The sequence below is a fragment of the Crinia signifera genome, chromosome 19 (genome assembly GCF_055691185.1).
Source record: "Crinia signifera chromosome 19, ASM5569118v1, whole genome shotgun sequence".
NCBI lineage: Eukaryota > Metazoa > Chordata > Amphibia > Anura > Myobatrachidae > Crinia > Crinia signifera.
The window spans coordinates 66,232,698-66,256,892 of NC_139226.1; the positions used below are offsets into that span (position 1 = coordinate 66,232,698).

The window sequence follows — 24,195 nt, forward strand, 5'->3', positions numbered from 1 at the left end:
CTGGTTATCAGCTCCCAGACTCTGTTCCAGGTCTGTGCCTCTTGGTCCCTTCGTGACCCTGCTGACAGCTCAGGTTCCATCATCTGTCCCAGGTCACGTAAGTACTCCAGTGGAGCCTGGTGTTTACCTTTATCTACCGGCAGTCAGCCGGCCAATTTTACCATCTTTTTGGCTACTAGCCTGTTTGTTTTATTTGAGGGCACAGGCCTCCACCCCTCCATGGGTCCAGCCTGTCTCCCTCTCTGGTGGTTACCAGTTCCTTATTTCTGTTCTCGTTACCCTTCCTTAGTCCTTTGGGGTAGGCAGGGTGTTCCTGTTTATTCTGGTTATTGGTTTTGGGGATTCGCTTCCAGCCCTTGTTACTTTGCCATGGAGATTCTCCTCAGCTCTCTCTTGTGTCTGCGACTGGGTCGCATTCCCGTCCTTGGCCTGGTGCCGGCAGATAGGGGTCATTACCAGCATAGGCCCATTAGCTAGTCATTCCTCTTGAGCCAACCTCTGACAATTGCAAGCTCATTGTTCCATCATAGGCCTAGCTGCATCGGGGTTGGAGCGTAACACTAAACATACATTTAAAAGATTTGTTTTTTTTATGGGTAAAGGCCAAGGGAGTGCCAGGAATCAAATTTTAAGTCAGGGATAAGGGAAGCTATGGTAGTGAGATATAGGTCGATGCCAGGTAGGATATATCTGGGTCATCTAAAATTGTCCTGTGCCAAACGTGCAAAGTGGACCAAATCACAGCCCATTGGCCAGACCAAACTGGGACCACTTGTAGAGGAAGCCAAAACAGGTCAGGGAGGTGAAAGCCAACTTAAAAAGAACGCTCTATATGGACCCAAAACAAAGCCAACTTGGTCTGATGCAATAAGAGAGGGGAGTAGAGGGGATAAACAATTGTCAATCAAACCACTTGGGCAGCCACTGATACCCCACACAATGCTGATATGTTAATGAATGTCCGGCGCTCTTACCCACTAAAGAAAGGTGTAATGTCCAGTTGCGGGGAGCTTGTATATGGATAGCAAATGTAATGTCCGTGAAAGAAAAAGTCCATCCAATAGGTTTATGGGCAATGGTGATATGAACTGATGAAAAGGGGGAATTGGGAATTCATATCACCATTGCCCATAAACCTATTGGATGGACTTTTTCTTTCACGGACATTACATTTGCTATCCGTATACAAACTCCACGCAACTGGACATTACGGGTGACATTCTATGGATTGAGATAAATGTGCATGTTTTTATATCGCACCACATCGCCGCTATTCGCCCTTTTTCAAATCGCATTTTTTTTGTAATAATTCGCATATTTAATGGGATGCGCTTTGGAGGCTGAAAAGTGCGAAGTGGTGCGATTTGCGGCGAAGTGGTGCGAATTTAAGTCACAAAAAAGTGCGATTTAGTACGCCGGTCATGTGCGAGTTTTGGACCAACCGGAGTGCGATTTACAAAACTGTCTCCACATGACTAAGAACCCCCCAACCTATTGGCCCACCTCTGTCCCCTCCATTATGCATCACACCCCCTATATAAAGGGGCACTGGCGCCATTTCACTGTTTGATAGGAAGTAAGGAGCATGGAGAGAAGCAGTGGCAGTGTGAGTAGAGGAAGAGGTGTTGGTGGCAGAGTGAGGAGTGGCAGAGGGAGCAGTGGCAGCAGCCAGCCAAGTGGGAGAGCCAGCAGTGTGGCAGGCAGCATGGCCACAGCAAGGCCAGCCCCAGACCAGGCCCTGGGTGTCCAGCCCCAGCAGATGGAGGTGGAGGATCCGCTGGCATCCCCATCCTACAGCCAAGACCTTGACCATACCCCACAGCAGCTGCAGGAGGGCCACATGTCAGAGGTGGAGGAAGATGGAGGTGTGGAGGAGGAAGACACTGGCATGGAGGAGGAGGGGTACATGGCTGGAGTAGAAAATGAGGAGGAGGTAGAAGCTGGCCGCACAAAAAGTGGACGAAAGGTCAGATTTTCATACAAGGAAAATGCTGCGCTTGTCCGGGCTATCATGCCTGTGTTTGACCGGTTACTTGGGAAAACTCACCACAAAACCACAGCACAGCGGAAAAGGGCTATGTGGAAGGAAATCACCCAGGCGGTGAACGCTGTAAGTCAGCACAAGCGCCTGGTCAGAAATGTCAAGAAGAGATACAATGACATCAAAAGGCAGCTGAAAAGTAAAATGGCCATGGAGTTGGAGGAGGCCACCAAGACTGGCGGAGGAAGCCCCACCACTGTCTGCTACACATCCTATGAGGTCAAGTTGAAGCGAATCATACCCCCTGAGGTCCTGCCTGGCATGCACGTCGCGGATACCAATAGGCCGCAAACGCCATCCAGAGCTGGTAAGTGTGACCACATGCAATCTTAAACATACATGCAAATGTTTTCAAACTGTAATGTTCACATGAATTGTTATGCTAAGTAAAGTGATGCTGTGGAACTGCATAGCCCAGCAAGGTCATGCACAATAAATTGCCTGCTCCTACTTTCAAATTGCTCATAATGCTGGGCCTTGTAGTTCCACAACTGCTGATATTGATCAACACTGTAACATTCTTTCTAGCAGCCTAACATGTATATGGCCAAAAACACATAGGTGTACTGGTGGTTTAGCTGCCATGCCTACATACCACAGATTATCCAACAGTTGTAATGTGTCCAATATTTTAATAATACTCTAACAAAATAATCAGGTAAAAAACAGATGTCAAATAATGTGGGGACTAAATAATGTAGTCCTTAACCAAAGAAAGTATTGTCCATTAATGTCATTTCAATGCATGTTTGCCGTAAATGCTTATCCATTGCAAGGTACATAATGGCTGCCCATCTTTCCTTTCACAGATTGTCCGTCCCGAAGTGCTCACGCATCCAAGACAAGAAGGCCCGTTGCTGCAGAATCTGTGGAAGCAGGTAAATGAACAAAAATCACGCCATTACACATACAGTACACACACCCATGTCACATCCACAATATGTCACACTACATTCATCTCCTGCTGCTACATTGCAACGGAAATGAATGTAATGTGACCTAGCCATCTCACTTATTATTAATGTCAATGTTACATGCTGTATCGGGGTACATGTGTAAGTACATAAGACCCCTAGGTATGTGCGTCCAGCATCTCAAGCCCTTTCTAAAACAGTACTGAAGAGAGTCTGGCCTATATATGCATCATTACTTACCTCCTCATCTGTATGCACAGGTACTATACAACTAGGAACACATCAAACAGATTCTTCGATGATGGTGTTGGACGAAATGGACATCATTCTTGAACCCGTGGAGACCTTTGCGGCAGAGGAGGAAATACAGACCTCATCACAGAGTGATCTTCCCCCAAGTGGGGTGTCTCCCAACCCACCCCCACCCACAAACACACCCCATACAGCAGCTTCTGCTTCCCAAGTAGCTAACTCATTGGTCAATTTCAAGGACAAACAAATCGAATTCATGGCCTCCCAAAGCCTGCAAATAGGTAACATCCAGGGGTACATGCGTGACACGTTTCTTCAATTATAAAAAATTGCACGTAGTGTACGGGTAGGTGTAGGTACTCATGTGCGCATTACTAATAGCATTGACACCCGTTTTGCAGATCTAACTTCTGCTGTGAGGGAACAGAATAGCCATATTGGCAGCCTTGCGCAAAGTATAGCTGCACTAAGCCAATCATGCACAGCGCAGACCAATGCCTTAATAGGTATGCAGGCCCAACTACAGCAGCTGGAAGGCAATGTCGTAGGTGCAGCAGCATCAACTCTCAGTAGTGTATCTAGCACCCCAATAAGTGGCTCCCCCACTTCCCCACCCTCTCGGAGTATTAGGAACCGTGGTGGCCAGGGTGCAGGTTCAAGAAGTGGTGTAGGGTGGCCTGATGGTGGGAGAAGATAGGTCATATTTTTGTTACTTTTGTAATTTGCATCTAATATGCAATACATCTTGTTACATCCCCCGACAGTTTTAATGTTTTACTGACAAAAATGCAGATTGCTTCTGACTAACCGCATACCATTTTGTCAGTGTATTATTTATGAACCAATTGTTGTGTGAATTATGACATAGTGTAATGGTATATGACAATGGGATTGCTGTAAAGTAGTGTTGGGTAACTCCTGGCCCGTCAAAGGTTGTGGAACTACATATTCCAGCAAGCTCTGACACTCATGGTTTGGACTATAATGGTTATAGTGTGTCAGGGCATGCTGACACGTGTAGTTCCACAACACCAGTGAGCCATGTTTTACAGCAAACTTCATTCATACATGTATCAAATGTACTTACAAGCTTGATACCAGCAAGGAATAGGTCAGCACCACCAGCTGCATCCGTTGGGCTCTGTGTATTAGGCTAAATGTGGGTGGAAACAGATGGCATTGGTAAATAATTTGTTTATGAGTACACTTACAGCAAAGGTACATTTTGGAATACAGGGCACATGTGCTTACCAGAAAAGTAACGGCTGATGATGTGTGTGCGCACCAGATCCCCCCTCTGCGTACCCCTCATTACCCGAGGTGTGGTAGGTTGGGCTTCCTGCAGAACTGCTGCATGTTCCTCCTCCACATAGGCAGGTTGGGACAGGGCTATGTTGTGCAACATGCAGCAAGCCTGGACGATCATCACTACTTTTGCAGGGTGGTAAAGCAGCGTACCCGATGACCGGTCCAAACACCGGAATCTACTCTTCAAAATGCCAAATGTGCGCTCCACCACATTGCGGGTTGCAATATGGGCTTCATTATACCGGTGCTGTGCAGGGCCCTCTGGGGAGCGCAAAGGTGTCATGAGCCAGGAAACACACCCATATCCTGAGTCACCTAAAACACAGATAGGAAGTGATTGCCTTATATGGTAAGGTATGTGTTTTTTTGCAAACAGGAGACACTGGTAGAAGAACAATATGCTTGTGAAACAGGAAACACACACATTAGAGCAGGTACAAATAAGGACAGACAGGGTAATATGTAAAAAGGTACTTACCTAGTAGCCAGCCCTCTGGCATTTGGTGGTCGGTAAATCGGTTCCAGAGGGCTGAGTGTCTCAGAATATAGGCGTCATGGCAGTTCCCAGGAAAGCCTGCAACAACACTCAGGATTTTGAGGTGAGCATTGGAAACAACCTGCACGTTCAGGGAGTGCCGCCCACGCCTATTGACGTAGACGTGGCCCCGCACGTGCGGTGCCCTAATCCCAATGTGTGTGCAGTCTATAGCTCCCAGCACGTGAGGGAATGCTGAGAGTCTATAGAAAGCCAACTTGTGGTCCTGCCACTCCAACTCAGAACTGGGGAATCTGATGTATGTCCGCCACAACTTCTTTAAAGCAAGTAACACTTGAGTAAAATGCTTAGAGAAAGTGGCCTGTGATACCCCCAAGGACCATGAGGTCACAGACTGAGTGGAGCCTGTGGCCAAATTGTAGAGGGCACACATTAATTTCTGCAGCCCAGACACTGCATAGTCCCAAAAGGGTCCAAATCATCTCTCACCTGCTCATATAAGTCCAACAGGTTAATGCGGTTCAGCCTAAACATCCCCACAACCTGTTGATCCGAGAGGGAGTCCAGGTACAGCCGAGCACGATACATACGTGGGGTACCCAGTAGTCGGGGGGCTACCTGGATCTGGCGCGCAGCTTCCTCCCTCCTGCGCAGCTCCTCCAAATGGGCCACATCACAAATAAGCAACTCCAAACCACTCTGCAAAATCTCCATGTCTCAAACCCTCACAGGTATCCTTAATGATGTTTGGGTTTATGTAGGGGTGTTTCTGAGTGAAAATGAGGGCACCTGTGCTAAAATTAACCATGTGTGCACTTGACCAAAGTGAGTTCTGGGCCAAATCGCCAAACAGAACCTGGTCTGAAATAAGTGCGATTATTAGACACCTAAAAAGTGCGATTTGCGAAAACGCATTGCATTAAATAAGCGATTTGTATACTTTTCTGTACGAAAACATCTGGTTGCGATATAAATGCGAATTTATCACGCACTTTTGGTCCGCATGCTTTAACGCACATAATATGCGATTTCAGTCCCTTTGCGCATCCTATTAAATAGGCGATTTGACGGAAAAATGCGATGTCGCCATTTTGTTTACTAATTAACGCCAAAAAACAGAAATCTCATCCCATAGAATCTACATCTTCCTTTAGTGGGTAAGAGCACCGGACATTCATTAACATATCAGCATTGTGTGGGGTATCAGTGGCTGCCCAAGTGGTTGAATTAATTAATTTTAGTTCTGTATTTTTATTGTTATATTAAATAATTGTTATTGTGATAAAAGTTTTTTTATCAAATGATTTTTTTTTTTTTTTATGTATACTTTATTTAGTTTTCAGATAGAAACATAGATACAGGCATACAGGTAATACATTCTTACAGGAGAATAAACAGGTACATTATTCCGAAGAACATACATGGTCAGTATCTTATGAAACATTTCTAGACCGAAGCCAGTTACAATTGAACAATTCTACATAGAAAAATCTGGCCTACGTCTGTGGAGGAGTAGAGTACCTTTTCAATAAAAAAGATTAGGGCCTCTGTGACGGGGTTCTCCATCAAGAGTAATATTAAGAATAAGTGACATAGCGCGTATGCCTAGGAAAAAGGGAGCACCGTAACATCTCAGGGTGGTACGGTGGGTACCAAAGGAACCGGGGAGAATAAACTTAGGGGGGGGGGGTGAGGAGGGGTGAAAGGGGGGGTCTGGGGGCCTTTATATAACTCATATCTATTGAGACCAAAAGGTGTATCAGGTCAGGTGGGTCTCAAGTCTATGTGGGCTCATTGCTGAGAGAGTCTCAAGGCGTCTTAATTCACGGAGCCTGTTCTTTATACATTGACGAAGATTTAAAGTCTATCCATGATGCCCATGTCGCCATATAGTCTGCCTGTTTATCAAAAGCATCAAAATAGATATCTTCCATAGTGCAATAAAAGTCAACTCTACAAAACCATTCCCATATTGTTGGGGACTTTGTATCTCTCCAGTGTGTCGGTATTACAGCCCTGGCGGCATTGTTCAAGTGTTTTAATAAGGACTTTTTGTATTTATGTAACGGGATTTTGGAATGGGAGAGAAGCCAGAAGTCGGGACCCTCCGGTACTTGGGAACCTAACATCTTTGAGGATAATTGTATTACTTTGTCCCAGAAGGGTCTAATCTTGGCACACTCCCACCAAATATGAATCAAAGTGCCACTTGAGGACCCGCACCTCCAACACAAATGAGATACCGTGGGAAATATTTTATGAAGGAAATCTGGGCACCTGTACCAACGGGTTAGCAATTTATATTGAGTGTCTATCACCTCTAGACTTGTTGAGCATCTTGCCATGACCTCGAATTGTTTTTTCCATTCTATCGTTATGCCCCATTGTAGTAGGTCCCTATCCCATTTCTCACAGAAAGAGGGATTATCAGGAAAATGACCCTTTAGCAATAATTGATATATTGTTGATAGTGCATGTGTGGGCTCAGAGGCTCGATAGCATAGCATTTCAAATTGCGTTGGTTCTTTTTTAAGGGTATCATCTGGTCTTTTCGAGTGGATAAAGTGTCTTATTTGAAAATAAAACCAAGCATCTGATTGGGCCAGTTCCTTTCCAACTCTCAAATCCGTAAAAGCAGCAATTTTCCCACCCGACACTAAGTGAATAATTTTAGTAAGGCCCTGCTGTTTCCACCTAATTGCTTGCGCCCCAGAAGTTCCAGGGGGGAATTCTGGGTTGTCCACGAAAGGTAGTAGAAGGGTGTTGGGAGTTGAGAGACCAAGCTTGTGTCTAAGATTTTTCCACATTGATAAAGTGGCCTCAATTGTGGGAAGCTTAGTCGAGGGTATTTTAGCCAGCCAGGGGATGTGCTGCAAATTTAAAGAGGAAGATTGTATCTCCAATTCAACCCATTGCTTGGGGTTAACATCTGCTCTAGTCCAGTTCAGTACCCTGTGTAAAACTGCTGCCTGGTAGTAGGCTAGTAACATAGGCAAACGTTGTCCCCCTCTATCTCTGTTATAATATAGATAGGCATGTTTAAATCTGGGCTTTTTGCCCCCCCAGACAAATTTACTAATAACTCTCTGTGCCTCTCCGAGGTATTGCGCCGGGATCCTTAAGGGGATTGCTTGGAAGAGATATAAGAATCTTGGGAGAATATTCATTTTGATAATGTTCATCCTCCCCAGCCAAGAAAATCTCTGTGTCGCCCATTGTGATAATTCTCGGCGAATACCCCGGAGTAAGGGAGTGTAGTTGAGAGAGACCGCAGAGGACAGGGTGCTGGGGATTTGTATCCCCAGATATTTAATATGGGAGGTAGCCCACTGGAAGGGGAATCTGGGCTTGAGAGATTCAACTGTGTGAGTGGGAAGTGTTATGTTTAGTGCTACAGATTTTGAGTAGTTTATTTTAAAGTTAGATAATTTCCCATATCTTGAGAATTCCCCCATAAGATTCGGTAACGATACCACTGGATTCGAGATTATCGCCAAGAGGTCGTCGGCAAATAGTGCCAATCTGTGATCGGTCTTCCCTACCCTTAGACCTCTAATACTGGAGTTATTCCTAATTGCCCTAGCCAGGGCTTCCATACAGAGTACATAAATTAAAGATGATAAGGGGCAACCCTGTCTTGTCCCATTTGCGATAGCGACCGGAGGGGATAGTGTGCCATTAACCCTTATCTGTGCAGTAGGTGCATTATATAGTGCCATAATCTTTTGCAAAAATTGACCATTTAAGCCTATGTGCCTCAAAGTCATTTCCATAAACTTCCAGTCTACCCTATCAAACGCTTTTTCAGCGTCGGTGGATAGGAACATGATTGGGGTATGTGTTGTCTGGGCATGTGCAACTATGTCGAATACCCTGATAGTGTTTTCCCTCGCTTCTCTGCCCCTCACAAAGCCCACCTGATCTTCGTGTACTACCATAGGGACTAAATTCGCCAGGCGGTTTGCCAACAATTTCGCAAATAACTTGGTGTCTATATTAAGAAGGGAAATGGGGCGGTAGCTTGCAGGGAGTGAGGGGTCCTTCCCCTCTTTTGGTAATATTGTAATATGTGCAGCAAGTGACTGATGCGACAAAGGTTGCTTTGTGGATACCGCGTTGCATGCTCGCAACAAGAGGGGGAGGAGCTTCTCCTGGAAAGTTTTATAGTAAGTCACTGGGAAGCCGTCTGGCCCTGGGCTTTTGCCCGACGGAGTACTTTTTAGTGCTAGTTTGAGTTCTTCTTCCGTAAACGGTTCATTAAGAGAAGCTGTTAAATCTTGGGGAAGGACGGGATATTGTATTTCTGATAGATATTCCTGAATGTCCCTTTCTATGGTCGACCTCCCTCCCACCTGGCCCTCCCCGGTTAGATTATATAGGGCAGTGTAATATTTGTGAAATATCTGTGCTATTTGCGAGTTACTTGAGTGTGTTCGGCCTTCAGAGTCTCTCATTTCCTTTATATAGGTCAGGGACCTTTGCGCCCTCAATGCCCTCGCCAGTTGTTTGCCAGGTTTATTGCCCCATCTGTGGAATTTGTGTCTGCACCGTCTAAATGCTCTGCGCGTGCTGTCATTGAGTAGACTATTCAGTGCCGTACGAGCTTCTTGTAATTCCAAGAAGGTGTCAGATGTCAGGGAAGACTTATGTGCCAATTCCAGGGACTTTATCTTTCCTAACAAGGCCTCCCTACATTCTGCCCTCTTTTTTTTCAACCATGAGCCTAGTTGAATACATTTACCCCGTATTACACACTTGTGTGCCTCCCAGATAGTGACTGGTGACATCTCTTCAGTCTCATTGGTTTCGATGTAGTCACTTATAGCTACTCCAATCTGTGTCCTACAGTCGTCATCCCTAAGGAACTGTTCATTAAATTTCCAGTTCCATTGTCGGGAAGGGGAATTCTGCAGGGACAGGGTAAGGGAAATAGGGGCGTGATCAGATACTACCATCTGCCCTATTGTCGCATCTTTAATCAGTTCCAGTGAGCTTTGTCCCAGACACAAATAGTCTATTCTAGTGTATGACTTGTGTGGGTGGGAATAAAAAGTAAAATCCTTGTCCTTGGGATGTAATAGCCTCCACGTGTCAATCAATTGGAAGTCATGCAGTATGGCTTTGAAACGTCTTGTATCTTTTTGCGGGGTATTGGTAGTGGATGTAGTTGTGTCCAACTCGGGGTCTATTGCCCAATTGAAATCGCCCCCAGTCACCACGACACCCTCCAGCTTGCCTTCTACTAATTCCATAGCCTCTTTGAAGAAGCGCAGCTGTCCCTTATTTGGTAAGTACAAATTTATGAATGAGAAAGTCTGGTTAGATATAGTAGTCTTAACTAAAAGTCCTCTACCATTCCCTATAGGCTGCACTACAACGTCTGAAAGAGGAATGGTTTTAGAGAACAATATGGCAACACCTTTAGATTTGGAATCGGAAAAGTTATTAAAATAACCTGTCGGGTAATGTCGGGATGACAGCCTAGGAGCCGCGTCTCCTTTAAAATGTGTTTCCTGGAAAAATATAACGTCTGCTTTCTCAGTGTGCATTAAGTGCAGTAATTTAGATCTTTTTTCAGGGATATTGAGACCTCTCGCATTCAAGGACACTATCTTTAGATTAACCACCATATCTGATCTTAAAACAAATCAACAGATTAGGGCCCCCTTTCCAAGGTTTAGGTGAAGGGTTAGGAGTGGGGAGGGTGAACATACGAGGACGTACTATAACTATAGGGGAAGAACTGTTATTGCCTAAGCAATAGGCCCATACAATAAGTATGGGAAACTCTGCATTTTTAGCCAAGGGAAACTCAATTCGTCCCATGGTCTACGTGTCTACAGCAGAGCGTGAGGGGTATGGGGGAGAACAGGGCGGGCCGCCCTTAATATAAAGCATAAATGGAACAATAAAATATCAAACAATAAAGTACCTCAGTCTCCTACTGGGTAGTCTACTCAAGAATCAAAATTATTACTAATATTAGCTTTATGCAACAGTGGCCTACAACAGGGCCCAAACTAGACGTTTCCTCTGGGCTAGCCGAGCCGCACACTCCACCAAAAAAAAAATATAAAATAAAATGACCACATTTATACTTATCAAGAGTGCTTCCTGGAATCCTCATGACCCTATACGATGCACCGCCGGGAAAAATTACTTCGGCCATGCACTTTGGCCATGCTCCTGTAAGACCAGATATAACATCTGATCATGCGCTGCACGGCCAGCCCAGAGTGCCATCCAACTTATTTCGATGCAATATATAAACTATAAGCAAGCAATCATATACCATACATTTTTTAAAACGGACAGTCTTATTCTCACCAAACTAGAAAAGGATTTTTAGCCGTAAAACAAACTAGACAGTCTTTGCCGGCTTCAGCAGATATTTACGTGTCTGGTGTGAGAGACCCCGGGGATCTCTGCTGGCCCGATAGTTGATCTCTTGATCCGCCACTCGGCGTCGTTGGTGGTGGATTCCCGGGCTTCTTTTTCTTACTATGATGGGCCTCTTGCCAGTGCTCCCTGCGCGGTCTCGATTTAACCGACAGTTCCATTGGATCCAGCCAGTTGGACAAAACTGGAGGTGGCAGGTCCAGAGCATTGCAAAAAGAGACCACACCTTCGGGGTCTTGAAGGATGCATGTTTTACCCTTATGAACAACCTGGATGCTTATTGGGAATCCCCATCTGAACTTAATATTTCTCTTCTTTAGTTCATCTGTGATGGGGCGTAGTAGGCGTCTTTGCTGTAAAGTTGTCCATGACAGGTCTTGGTAGATCTGGATGTCGTGTCCATTGAAAGTGAGACCGGGCGAAAGACGTGCTGCCCTCAAGATTTCCTCCTTTTCTTGGAAGTAGTGAAGCCTACAAATTATGTCTCTGGGTTTCTCCGACGGAGCTCCTTTGGGCTTAAGGGCTCTGTGTGCCCTATCGAAGACTATTCGGTGCTCTGCATCTGCCTCAATGAGGTTTTTGAAAATTTTGGACAGAGCGCCCTCTACATTTTGAGGTTGAATGTCTTCCGGTATACCTCTAATCCGTAGATTATTTCTCCTCCCACGATTGTCCATGTCATCAAGCCTGCGGCCCAATTCTGTCAAGGCCCTAGACTGCCGTGACACTAGGTCATGTATATCTGACATCCGAGTGTCCACCTCCTCTGCTTGTTCCTCCAGCAATACTACTCGGTTTGCAAGGTGCTTGAAATCTGTTTTAATAGAGGCAATTTGAGTCTGCATTGATTCCTGGATCCTCTTTTCAGAGGAGAGAAGATCTTCCTGTATCTCCTGCCTAGTAGGGATCTCATTAAGTTTGGAGAGTATGGTGGTCAAGTCCTGTGAGGCCATCTCTATTTCTTCCGGTGAGGCTGGATGTGGAGGGCTCTGGTTAGTGTGATCTTCTGGACGTGGGTTAGGGGTATGTATACTCGGCGTCGATGGGAGGGAGTCGCGTGTTGAAGCCCCGAACAGAGAACAAAAAGCTTGAGCTTGTGTTGTTTTAGACGGCTTTTTTTCTTGGGGCCCGTTGTGGCGGCGTTTTGTCATGTGTGTTGAGACTGGGTACTCATATGATGGATTTTCGGCAATATATTCATAACTGGTGTGCAGCTTCACGCATGTCCTCCCCCACGTGGCCTGTTAGTGCCGCATTTTTATTCCTAAGGCATTTTTACCATCAGATGATGTCTTTGGGAGTATTCCTGTGGGTGGCGGGATCCCACGGCTCTGTGCACATCACCCCCAGGTATAAAAAGGCCTGTTTATTTTATTGCTTCAAATTAACACAAGTGTAAAGCCAATAGAAGGGAGAATGGCTGTTGTTCTCCTCCTATGACACTAGATGGCGTTATTGGGCTGAGCTACACCATATAGCTTTATAAGCACAGTCTGGATATGTACAGTTCCGACGGTGTACTCTGTATTATCAGAAAGCAATATATATGAATTGAAACAGCTGGCCTGTCAGCTTAAAACTTTGTAATGATATAGGGTCCTTTGTTGTATTAATTAAAGCCTTTCAATACTTAGCAGCAGGGCCTTGAGCTCAGTTTGAATGACAGTATATAGGAGATTACAGGAGTCTTGTGTTTGTGGACACAGAGTCTTTCACAGCCTCTTCACATGCCTTGAAAACCTATATATAGCCAGGGACCCTGCTGCTATTTCCTTGTGGGGATCCTGAGGGTTTATGGGTCACACTTTGGCTCAAGCACCCACCCCCTATATATTGTATGCACCCAGCCCTGTATACAATCCACTGTGCCAGATATAGCAGTGAAGCAGTTCGTTTTGTCTGCACTTTTAGAGATCCAGCGGAGTCCTGGGGACACTATTAGAACAGGGGAGGGAGCTAACTGCCGTCCACCCTCAGCCTCCCCGCTGTTCCTGGAGCTCAGGCCCGCGTCGCGGGAATCAAATATGGCGGCCGCGACTCACACAGAGCCGGTTGCTGCGTCACCCCTCACCTCGCTCAGACAGGCGCCGCTCCTCCTTCAGGTGTCGCCAAGCTGAAGGCTCCCTCCGCCGGGTATGTAGCTGGTTATGCGGCTCCCACTCTGCTTCGTGTTTCCGGCGGGCGGCGGTGCTACGCGAGCCCCCTGCTTCAAGGGGGTACTAGGCCACAATCCGCGGGGACCTCTCAGAGGGGTCCCCCGACTCCGCGGCCTTTCCCACTCCTTTATTGGGGTCTCCCCAGGTGGGGTACTAGGTTGTTGGGCTGGATGGCTACGGGAACCGGAGATTTTGTGCAGATTAGATGTCAGCAGGGACGGAGCTCAGGCACCTCACGTCTTGCTCCTTCTGCAGCCAGGCCACGCCCCATCAAATGATTTTTAATAAATATCTTGTGCTTAATTCAGTGCTCTCTCTACAATTATTTTATTGAAATAATTGCAACCTCTTTATCTTGATCTATTGGATAAGTATTCAATACTTTGTTTTTTGCATAAATTCAATCAACTTGGCAAAGAGTTTCATATCAGTGTTTAACAGGGCTATCAGATGAAAATTCTGAACTGTGGTGGGAGGTTTGCCGGGTTTGGGGATTGCTACAATTTGAGCTTCCAGCATTTCGTTCAGCACGTGTCCGGACTCAGAGGCCTTAATGAAAACTCGTAATAAAATAGGGGCAAAGTCGTTCTTAAAGAATTTACAAAAGTTAGTGAGATAGCCATCTGGGCCAGGAGCCATATCGTGTGGCAAAGCATCAATGGCATCTTCCCCCTTAGAAACACACCAAGGGAGGAGAGCAAAGGGACAGACAGGCCTCAGAGTCCAACCACGGCAGAGAAATACTACTCAGAAAGCATTAATATTTGAATTAAGGGGTTGAGGAGTGTCAACGTCAGAACGGAGATTATACAACCGAGAATAGTCTGCAAAGGTCTTTGCTATATCAAAAGGGTCAGACACCTTAGCTCCTCTGGAAATGTAGATTAAATGGAATCGCACCTTAGCGTGATGCCCCCTCAATTTCCTCACTAAGAGACGGCCAGCTTTGTTCCTCAAAACATAAACCTTTGATTCAGATGGGACAAGTTGACAAAACATGACTTGGGGCTCCATCAAGGGCAGCTCTAGCTTTAGGAAGTCTATGATTGCAGTTCTATAGCAAATTAGTGGAAGAGGCAGATGGCTGGAGCTTCCAAAAAATATCCAAAGCAAAGTCATGCAAACTGCTATTGGATATATTTTCCAGAATACTCTGCAATTTGAGCTTGTTCTGTCAAGATCTGTCCTCCATTTCAGCCAATTTATCACGTAGTGCAGCAACAGAACAAAGCATTGGCATGCAGTGAACTTAAAATCTGAGGAGGCACTGCACAAATTATGTATTGAAGCACCACCCTTTCCCATAGCACTCCACATGCTGAGCTCCCTGCAGCCCCCAGCCCTTCACCTGTCAGCACATGTGCATATTGGGGAGGTGGATAGTGAGTGGTGACAGCACTGCTCAAGGCTGTACAGAGAAGAGGTGATATGCAGCCATGCTGGATTAGTTGCAGCTTCCAGGGTTGGCTGTGAAACTGCCACCCACCACTGCTTCCTTATTTGCATCCTCTCCACTCACATGACTTTGTAGGCACATCCCCAACAGTTTCTAAATGAAAGGGAGGCAGATCTATTGCTGCCTCATATCGGCTCTCCCTGTCATACTCTAATCATAATGATTAAAGTATATTTTTATCATTTATAACATAGACTTCAGATATTGTAAATAATATACCACTGATTATTTATTTTTTTAAATCATTAAAGTAACATAGTAATTAAGGCTGAAAAACGATGTTACTCCATTAAATTTAACCTATGCAGTATGCCTACCCTGACTGCACGTCTCTGAAATAAAGACAAATCTTTGTAATCAGGGCCGGCGCTACCCACTCAGCAGCTCCTGCAAAGCAGGGAGACGCCATGCTGAAAAGGCGCTGTCTCCATCCCTGTTTTGCTAAAGCTGCCTCAGCCCCCACTGTCACTGCCTCCTGCACGACACCCGCAGCGTCTGTCTGACAGCGGGCGTGCGGCAGTATAAAGAGCTGCTCCCTGCACCGCTCACACACTGTCCTCCAGCAACCTCTTCCTCACGGACACTTGCTCTGAGGCATAAAGCGCTGTCTGTGAATACCTGGATGACATGTCATGTCCGAATCCGCCCCCTACCCATTGCTCCCTGCGTCTGTCAGCTGTCAAACAAATGACGAACAGGCAGCAACGCCGCCCTTCCTTCCCTCTACTCAGTGTGCTGTGCCACTGCCAGTCCTCAACACTCCGCCTCCTCTATCTCCTCTCCTCTTCTTCCATCTCCTCCTCTCCCTTCCTTTCCCCCTCAGTCACGAGAGGGGTGTAATGGTGTCCTCAGCGTCCTGCGTACGCAGATAGAAAAGGAGGGACTGCACAAGAGTTAAACAGCAAAAGAACAATGAGTCTTTTATTATACATGTTTATAACAATTTTTTTAATAATTGTAGATTTTTTCATATTCATTTAGACACTTTTTAAATAATGGGCTGGGTTATGTGCCTAAAGATGGCCATACACACTGCAATAGCAGCGTGCAATGCGATATGCGCTCCTGCGGGCATCGCACAGTACAAAGAGTATGTGCTGCACATACTTTTTGTACTGCTTTCAGATCGCATCGCACACACATTGCATACATGCATGCCGTGCGATGCGATCTAGCACATAACGTATGCGATTCTCACAGTGTGTATGGGCACCTTTAGTGCCTGCAACATTTTGCAGACACAGCACTGAGATGGTGTATGCATACATGTACATGCACCCGAGATCCTCCATAGGATCGTATGTTGCATACGCTCCCACAATCGGGCTGCAGCTTGTTACAATGGCAATGTGAAAGGGTGCAAAATTTATGGTTTGCAGGAGGGCGCCGGACACTGTTTGTAATGGCCACCATACACTATGCAATTTGGATCGGGCCTAGAAATTGAGTGAAATTGTCCCAAATACATGTGTGTGACATCCAATCCAATGTTCTGTGGATCAGGAGATCATATGTGTTGCACGTAAAATCTGCGGTCGAACCCTACAAATTAGGGATGTTCATCAACTATTGATGTTCCGAAATATTGATGGTTGGAATCTAGTGCTCAATGTTTTGGGCATCGATAGTGGAAGTTTTAATAGTATTCAGCCATCGATGATGGGAACCTATAGCAATGTTTTTTTATCTTCGCCCAATGTACTTCTCACTGTGCATTTTGCCTTGGCATCCCAGAGGCAGCAGTAGCCTTGTGGCTTAAATTGCAGAGCTTTATAGTAAAGAGTTAATCCGCACAGCGGCACCACTGCTGCTGTGCATGCACCAACATCGATGGATCTGCAAACACATGTCAGCCAGCTGCGGATAATCAGCCAGAAGGTGTGCACATGTGCAAAATAAACTTTGACTATATCCTTTTGTGCGGCTATTCGATAGTGGAAACCATCAATGTTAGATGATAGAATGTTTTATAACCATCGATGGTTAAAGTTTAGGTACTTATGAATTAGCAGGACGCCCAATTAGCATATGTACGGCACCATAGGTAAATCGCATTGCATCGCATGCGATTTTTTTCACATGCGACGCGATGGCATGCAATGTGATGCGATGCGATTTTCCTATGTAATTTATTCACTGATCTCTGGCCCTGGGCGATGCGATGAGATCACATCGGATCGCACCGCACTTAAAATCGCATGCGATCGCATGTGATTTTATAGGGTGCAATGCCATTTCATTTACTATACATTATGACATACAATGGGATTTAGGCACCCCCTCCCCCCCACACACACTATCCGCACCACTCCGAAGCACAGCGAGCCCCGGGACGGGACGGGTGGCAGAACGCATCATCTGATCTTTTCATACACCCACAAACCATGTCGGCGTGAAGTTGATTTTATATAGTGTGGCGAGCGCAGCGAGCAACCGATCCCGAAGCATGGCGAGCCCCACGTGGGGACGCTGAATACATGTAACATAATCCGCTGCGCTCGCCACACTTCGGGTTTGGTGGCTCGCTGCCCTTGCCACACTATTTAAGATCAACATGCCGACATGGATAGTGGGGTATGAAAAGGTCGGGAGGATGCGTTCCACCGCCGCTCGCAACGCTTCGGGCTGTCGTGGATAGTGGGGGGGGGGGGGGGGGGTTGCCTTTTTTAGCAGCCATATTGCTCTTTTGTAGCTTAATTCAAACGTACTTGGGGAAACTCTAGTAAAGGTTTTTTTCAGGGCTTAAAGTGGACATGCAGAGGTGGGGAACTCATTTCTCTATGCCACCTCAGTGGTGTAAGTTCATTCCAGTTGCCCGGAGGCAAGATATATATTGGTGCCCCCCACACACACACACATACAACCCTATATACCCTTATATAAAATATATATTTCTGTTTAGATAGATAGATAGATAGATAGATAGAGAACACATATATATTTCAGAACTCAGCCACAGAAGCATTGGCTTTTAAATAACTGATGTAAACTTACAGGGGGGGGGGGAGAGGTGCCCCCTTGGGAGCAGGAGCCCGGCGGCAGATGACTTAATTGCCTCTGCCACCTATATACACCCCCCCCTTCCCTACCCCCAATAGGCAGAGACAGGGCCAGTGGTAGGTGTTTTTGGCATCCCCCTGCAAACTAGAATAATTTTATGTCAGAATTACTGTTCAGAGCCAATGTAGAGGTTAAAATGTTCCACCTCACCATTAGAGGTGGTGGAACTCAGTTCCACCCTGTTCCCCTTCACTTTAACCCCTGGCTGTTTTAGAAGCTTGAGAAAGTGCTGTGGGAACTCCATACAGAAAAAAGTTCACATACCCAGTATCATTTGTAGATAAGATATGGAGGCTTTGCTTCTGACAACTCATAATCTATAACGCCTGGTTGCTTGGAGGTTTTTCTTTTAAAGCAATGCCTGCTAGATTACTTTTAATAGATGAATAATCATAATAAACACAGAACTGCTCTAAAGGTGTGTACAGTCACATAGATTTTACTCAATTTGATTTGCTTTCGATTTCTCCAATTCCACCCCCTTTTGATTTGGCCTTCCATTCGATTTCACATTCGATCTGCACTTTAGCATTCGATCTACATTCAGGGCACAGCGCACACATTTGATTTACTCGAATTCAATATTTCCTTGCCTGCAAAGTCTATTTTTCTTTACGATATAGAGAAAACGGGAGCAGGCATCGAATCAAATGCAGATCGAAAGCATCTTAAAAACCATTTTATTTCAATTTGATTTTGCTTCTATAAGCAAAATGGAATCGAAAACCTGTCAAAATCGAAGTGTGTGTACACCCCTTAAGCCAGGGGTGTCCAAACTTTTGGCGACGAGGGCCAGATTTGGTGAAGTGTAAATGTGTCGGGGCCGACCATTCAGCCTGACATTCTTTGAATCATAAATCCCATCAGAATGGTCCCCCACTCTGCCCCCATTCACTCTATGTCCCCCAGCCTGCCCCTCCTTCACTGTAAGTCCCCCACTCTGCACCCATTCACTCTTTCCCCCAGCCTGCCCCCCTTCTCTTAATGTCCATCAGTGCCTCCACTCATTGTATGTCCCCAACCCTGACCCTCCTTCACTGTATGACTCCCATTCACTGTATGACCCCCATTCACTATGTACCCCACTCTGCCCCCATTCACTTTATGTCCCCCAGCCTGCCCCTGCTCCCCCTTCTCGAAATGCCCATCACTGCCTCCACTCACTGTATGTCCCCCAGCCTGACCCTCCTTCACTGTATGTCCCCCACTCTGCCCCCTCCCTTCTCTGTATGTTTCCCAGCCCCTTGTGTGAGCCAGAGGAAGGAGAGGCAAAGCAGGCACTACAAGGACAGGAGATGCTTGGGCTCCCACTGCTGTCCTCCTCCGCTCTGCATGTTACAGGAGCAAGCTTCCCCCTTGCTGCCCCCCTTCCCAAACACTGCATCAGTAGGACGCCAAACACATCTGACTGTGGCGGCCGGCACCTCCTCACTGCAGCAGACAGCAAGGTAAAGGATCGCTCATGCCCCCCCCCCAGGTAAGATCTTCTACAGTCTCTGCCTAAAGTGAAGCCATATGCAGTCTGTGAGACTGCTCTGGCTTCACTGTGACTGGCAGGAACTTCCTATTGGAAGTCCGACCTGCCAGTCACTCAAGGCATCCCATCGGGAGGTGTTCCCTCCCTCCGGGATGCCTCTCTCAGCGCAAATGCGTGGCAGCCCCCAAAATGGGTTCTATGCATGCGCAGTATCCCAGACCATACTGCGCATGCGCCGGAACCCGGGAACCTGATCAAGGAGGCTTAGGCCAGCGCACGCGTAGTATGTCTTAAGTTACTGCGCATGCGCTCGCCCCGTGCAGGGAGCGCGGTGGCGGTGACAGTGGCAGCGGAGGGGGGGGGGACACACTTTGCGGCAGCCCCCCTCCTCCCAAACAATAAGAGCCGCTACTGTATTTATGCATAACGGCTAACATGTGTAGATCAACACAGCCAAGTAGATTTAAAAAAAAAAAATTTTTAATGTCTAATTGAACCAAAAAATATAGCACAGCTGGATTATTATCAGATGATAACCATAGGGGAAAGCATATAGCCACCCATACATTGAAGTCTCATAATGTAACAGTCAACAAGAACATCACACCTTCATTCTAAACTGCACCTAATGAAGGTGTGATGTTCACTGAAACAGAACATATTTTTTTATCCACTTTGGTGTGCTGATCTATATATCTTAGCTGTTTGGTGTGCATATGGTTTTTCTATAAATGTTGCTGACCGGCACCAGGATTAACTATTCATTTTAATGAGTGCAGATTCCACAAATATATATACCTGTTTGAAAGTTTCTTATGGAAGGGGTTGAGCCACGAAACGGCCCGTCGAGGCTAATAAACAACGTTTTTTCATTCAAGAAATTGCTGCAGTGACGTGCTTAATCCTCTTGAGGGTCCCTGCTTTATATATATATATATATATATATATATATATATATATATATATATATATAATGGCCAGCCAGTAATTTATAACATTAATACATTGAAAGCATCGCACTTGTGTGCGCATTTAGATGAAACTCAGTATAGCTTTATATGGTATTGGCCATTATGTCTAAATCCCCGGCTTCCCCTCCTCCAAATAGCAATATCACCGCTATAGCCGTATTACTATGTCCCCAAAGCGTACGGAGCTCGCTTGATGCGGCTCCGTCCTTATGCTGAGATGCGCACGCAGGGCAGCCGGCCTGCGTTCCAACTATGCGGGTCACACAGACGCTACTTCCGGCACCGAACTTCCGGTGACGCCGGAAGCGGCGCTGTCAGAGCGTGGATGCGATCGCCACGCTCTGATCAATTAGACGGCAGGGGGGATAAATAGCCGGGCCCGGGCAGTGCTATTTAGCAGCAGCTCCAGGCAACATGGGTGTTTTCCTACCCTAAACTCCGTTGACAGCCAGTCTCTTTCACTATAAAGTAAGACTCATTTTTTCCATTTGTTTCCATTTGCATTTTTTTGTTAATTAGTGCTGTTTTCTATTGTTTACTGAAATGCCTTATTGTAAATGTTATAGGCTCCTTGAGAAAGGTCCATGTAATTGGGACCGAAACGTCGGGGCACACCATGAAAAATTATGACTATATTGGATAGTTGAAATAAAACTGCACTACTTTTGGACTTTTTATCTGACCTTTGGACTTTATTATTATTAGGCGAGTGCTGACATTCCACGCCTCTGCAGGTGTGGATACACCCCAGACTATTATTGGGATATCCGCTTACCCCGTTTATCTCCTGTCTGGCACCCCGCAGCTATAAATAAATTAGTGTGAGTGCGGTCTTTACACGTACCTATATATATATATATATATATATATATATATATATATATATATATATATATATATATATATATATATATATATATGTCCAATTAGCCGGCACCCTCCTAATAGGTAAAACCCACAAAACTCGTGCGGCCTTTGGCAATGATGCTCAGTCCTCATCGGAGGAATTCTCTGATCAAACAGCTATGAGGAAGCCCCCTTTAGGGGTGACCACCAGGAGGGGTACAGGCCGCGCCAAAAACGCACCAGAAGGGGTGGGCGATCCCGCATCAAAACCAAAGAACATAAGAGGGAAGGGACGGAAACCTTAGACTTGGTGTATAATTTATCTGACCGAATATTAAGACAAGATAAATGTTCTAAGTAAAGGACTAAGTTTCGTCCCTACGAATTCCTTTAATAATCTAAAATGGAAAATTGATGTACAATACTTAAACCGACAACTTAAATTAAAAGAATTTTTTGCTGCTAGAGAAAATGTCAGTAGTGATCTTCCTATTGCAGATAGACGGTTTCATAAAAAATCTAACTTTGAACCAACCACACATAATCCATCGATCATTGGCTTTATTAGGGCTCTGGATGTGCAGGTATCTAATACACAAGCATCCCAGAGCACATGTCACAACAACCTAACTAAAAATTAATGGTCTGCCCTAAAAAATTTGAGTGATTATAAAGATATAACAATTCGACCGGCAGATAACGGTGGTGGTGTGGTGGTTCAAAGTATAGTACAGTATTGCTCTGAGATTGAGAAACAACTGTCTGATCATACTGTATACCATAAACTGCTGGGTGACCCTACTGATGAATACAAATGTTTTTTGGATACTTTGCTTCTTAATGCTGTGAAAGATGGGGTTATTTCAGAGGGACTATGTGAATATTTAATTACAGATTGTCCGGTGGTGCCGATCTTGTACACACTACCTAAGATCCATAAAAATTTAGAGACGCCTCCAGGGCGCCCCATTATATCAGCAAGGGGCTCTATCTTTACTAATATAGCTGAATTTTTGGATTTCCATCTACAACCGTGTGTGCAGGATCGGCATACCTACTTAAAAGACACTACAGAACTGCTTATTCTACTGGATGATTTCGGATTTGTACCCAATAATACCTGGTTATTCACTTTAGATATTGTGAGCTTATACACAAGCATCCCACATGCTGGTGGTATCGATGCTGTGGTGAGGCTCATTCAAGATAATCCACTTTATTCTGAGCCGTCTGTAAATTTGTTCTCTGCTTTGCTGAATGTTATTATGAAACAGAATTACTTCTATTACAACGATGTCTACTATAGGCAAGTAAGCGGGTGTGCGATGGGGTCGCCCGTCGCACCAGCCTATGCCAACACCTATATGTTTGAGATTGAGGAAAGGGTATTTTTCAGCAGAGACCTGAGAGATAGAATCCTCTGTTATAAGCGCTACATAGATGACATATTGATTATATGGAAAGGGGACCCTTCAGATCTATGTATGCGTATTAACGAAATTTATCAGTGGGAATGTCCCATTAAATTTACATTTAACAAAAGTCTAGAAGAAATTCCATATCTAGATGTGCTTATTAAAATTGTGGAAAATAAAATAGAAACAACTTTATATGTAAAACCAACAGACCGCAACACCTTGTTGCGTGCTGAAAGTTTTCATCCTACTAGTACCTTTAATAGCCTACCATTTTCGCAGTTTTTGCGAGCTAAAAGAATAGTAAGTAATCCGATAACCCTGAATGAAGTAATTGTTGACATGGAAGAAACATTTCTGGACAGTGGGTATTCCCAAGCAACCCTGACATCTGCCAAGGCTAAATTAGCCTTAATTGATCGCTCACAGACACTCACACGCTCTGTTAAAAAATCGACAGAGGATACTATCCATTGGGTTCAGCAGTTTAATGTAGCAAGTAAGGAGGTACACCAGCAAACTAAAATGTTATGGCCTATGATAACGACGGACAGAGACTTACCTAAACTTAAGAAAATTAAAATTATGTCTAGTTATCGTAGAGGTAAAAACCTTAGAGACTGGCTGGTATGTACAGATATTACCCCTCTTGCTCAATTTGATCCCCTATTACAAGTGAGAAGCCCTGGATGCCATAAGTGTACAGGATGTACCACTTGTGGACACATGATTTCCTCTAAATGTTTTTTTCATCCACATACCGGAAAAAAATTCTCTATTCGTTACCCTTTAGGATGTAACAGCTCATATGTTGTCTATATGGTAAAGTGTCCTTGTGGACTTTGCTATATAGGAAAAACTGTGAGAGCGTTCAAAGAACGTATGGCGATGCATCGCACGTCCATACGACATGCACTTAAGGGGAAGCCGTCGGATCAGCCTCTGGCTCGACATTTTTTTGAAGCCCGTCATAACATGGCCAATTTTAGGCATATCATAATCGACCATGTTCCCGCTAATAAGAGAAGAGGTGACAGGCATAAACAATTGCTTCGTCTTGAATCCAAATGACCAATTAAATTTGAATATCTTTAAATTGAAAGTGATCCTACATTATGATATACGCACGTAGTTAATTAACAGGTACCCGGCTGGGTCATTGAATATTTAAATAAATTGATTATGTTGATATCTGCGAGCAATTAGATCATTGATGCATCCATTAGATGACCGATAAGAGGATCGCATACAGAAGCACACTCACTGAGTGTGCTTCTGTATGGGATACATGGCTGCTTGTACCTGCCTTGATGCATGCTGCCACAAGTTATCATATGCGATCCTCTTATCGGTCATCTAATGGATGCATTATCACTGCAATATATGATAGAAATTTATTGCCAG

The 24,195-nt window shown here is 45.1% G+C and overlaps 1 protein-coding gene across 1 annotated transcript in view; it reads right to left on the reverse strand.

Moving 5' to 3' along the window:
- The window catches only part of LOC146042630 (NXPE family member 1-like), a 127,779-nt gene that overhangs the window by 58,252 nt on the left and 45,332 nt on the right, over positions 1-24,195 (reverse strand). The gene's annotated exons all lie outside the window — the stretch shown is intronic.